General features: G+C 43.3%; 1 pseudogene; it reads right to left on the bottom strand.

The window, feature by feature from the left end:
* Positions 1-1,034: 1,034 nt before the first annotated feature.
* Positions 1,035-2,391, bottom strand: LOC117063430 (annotated as a pseudogene).
* Positions 2,392-2,717: the final 326 nt, after the last annotated feature.

Genomic DNA, 2,717 nt, shown 5'->3' with positions numbered 1-2,717 from the left:
CAAAGTCTTAATGGTTATTTTTTAAAAAATGAATTTGCTCGTATGTTAAAGATATTGTTATAATTTTAGTCAACCTTACATGTATTTCAATACTACAATATTTTCTGTGGTATGTACTTTTTTTGACTTGTTCTATTCCTAGCTATGACCATCTCTTACTAGGCTTTTACATACAACTTACATTCACAGAATGCTTCAAATGGAATTCATCTTATGTATTTTCTAATATAACCACCTAATTTTACAGTTGAGAAAACTTAGGATCAGGAGAAGATAATCTGAATTTCAAAAGATCATTGTAGCAGGTACAACAGATAGGCTCACTGGCATATATTCTAAACTATTTCTAGTGTGCCTTCCTCAAAGGAAGAGGCTGGAACAGTAAATGTCAACCTCCTTCACTTAAACAATGTGTATGTTTGGATTAATTCAGGCTTTTGGTTACATTACATTTGGTTGGTTAGTAAGTGTCGAAAGAGGTGGTATACAACGTCTGTTTTAATAGTTAAGATTGTAGCAACTACCGTACCCCGTAGATTCAAAACCGTAGTGGTGTCTACTCAGTCCCTACATTGTAGCTATGGGCGTTTAATTGTGGAATAAGAAGGTGACACAGAATGGCTAATTATTTCATGGATCTACTCTGGTAGTTGTGAGATAATTTCTTAGACTGTCCACCCACCCGTGCTAGCATCTGCTTATGTCATGCTTTCAATAATTTTGAAAGTGTGAAAATGTTTTGCCTTACATTTTCTTCTACTTAAACTAAATAGAATGATTTATGTTATATGAAACTGAAGAGTAACATGGATAATTCTCATATATTAACAGCTTTGAGATAGGACCAGGAACTCCTAGCTAATTGCTGGTGGATAGATAATAGAAAACTAGGGGACTGGAAACATATAGGAAAATTTAAAAAGCAAATCATCCTGTGAAGAAGGCCTGGAGCGAGCCCTGGAGTTGGGGCTCCCTAAGAAGGGCCGCAGCAGCAGGGACTTCTCACTCCACCTCTCCAGTCTCTGTTCAGCACGCATTCGGGGAAGCGCTCACACTTGGAAAAGCTTCCAGCAGGCAGCTCTTCAGTCGTGGCCAAGGGACACGTGGTCCATGGACAATTTTATCCTGTGAAGTGGATACGGTTTCTCACAAAGGTTGGCCAGCACGTACAAATGCCTCAATGCACACTCGCACGTGGGGGAGTGCTAGTTGAAACAGTGGGTCTGGAAGTCGAAGTGCGGCAGGGCCTCTGAGTGGCAGCTATGCTCCATGAGTGGTGCTCTCTCCCACAGGAGCCTCGGACGCTGCCAGCAAGGAGGCGATCTTGCGCACCAACTTCTCAATGAGGTGCCTGGCATCCATAGCCGCTGGATCTCCTCCGTGAGCTGCCTAGACTCCTCCAGATCACTGGTGTTCATCAGTTTGCTTTTCATGATCGCGAGAGGCACATCAGGGCTGGGGGTGAAGTCATCAGGCTGGGGGTGTGTGACGAGGCAGGGAGATAGGAGAACTGGCTTTGTGTTTCATACCCTGAAACTGCATCACTTTGATGGTGGAGATTGTTTTGTTTCCCTACTGCATGACGTGGCTAGTATTGGTGTGTGATTTTACCATACTGTGATACTGTGATACTGCTTGTAAGATCTGACTCTTTAGTAAGATCTTCCATGTCTGAGTCTTCCATCCAGTTGACGCTGTACCAGTCCCCCAGGTACGTGGACCTCTTCTCATCTTAGTAACAGGCATAGGACAACTCTCTGCAGTTGGCAGTAGTAGTTGCATAAACATTGATGCCACCAGACAGGTGGTTCATCACGGACCCAGACCCACAGGCTTCAATGTAGAACACCATCTTTTGGTACATTTTATGTTTGTACATGTAATGGATAGTCTCATTCAGATCCTTTACATTAAGATCTTCATTGGGAAAAACCAGTATTCCAGTAGATCCATGGTCAGTGAAGTAAACAAACACGTGATCCTGGGGGCCGCTCTCCAGGACTTTCCTGATCCTGTGTCCTTTACTGCTTCTGCATAGCCTGTCAACATAGCAAGGAAATTTTGTGGGGTAACATCCTCTCCAGTGCAGTCCTTTGGGACTCCCTGATAGACATTCGTGCCATTGGGCCTGTTGAACACAATTCCTGGAGTGGGATTGTCTTCAGAGTGAGCAATGTCATCAGACATCATCACAGTGATCTCGTCAGGAATCCCATTCTGGTAAATGATCTGGTAGTCATGGCACGCATCTGCCTGGTGCCTATAAGTATACCAGCCATTTGAACCCGCCACGATCACCACCCAGTGCTTGTCTCCGTCTTCAGGATCATCTGTGGGAACAGCACCAGTGCCCAGTGCCACGATGAGGAATACAGCTACTTTCCAAACCATTCTACAGTTTGCAGTTCAACTGCAGAAACTTGTGGCCGGAGAATGTGGTGGCCGTGGTGGTGGTGTCAACGACAAAAGTCCAGGGTGGTGGCGGCAGCGGCACCGCGAGAAAATCTTAATTATACATTTGGAAATAATTTAAAAGTACAGCATAACATTCTCAGATAAAACATATCCAAGCAAATACAATGGATATATTTGGCATCATGGGAAAGTTGCTGAAAGTATTTATTTAGTTTGTTAAATCTAATAAAATATATCTTATTGTACTTCCTGCACTTATTTACAGTAAATGTGTAACAGTGCTTGTTTCTCCTTGACAGTAC

This window comes from Trachypithecus francoisi, unplaced genomic scaffold (genome assembly GCF_009764315.1).
Source record: "Trachypithecus francoisi isolate TF-2019V2 unplaced genomic scaffold, Tfra_2.0 Lachesis_group18, whole genome shotgun sequence".
Taxonomy (NCBI): Eukaryota; Metazoa; Chordata; class Mammalia; order Primates; family Cercopithecidae; genus Trachypithecus; species Trachypithecus francoisi.
This window is presented reverse-complemented; position numbering and strand designations above follow the sequence as displayed.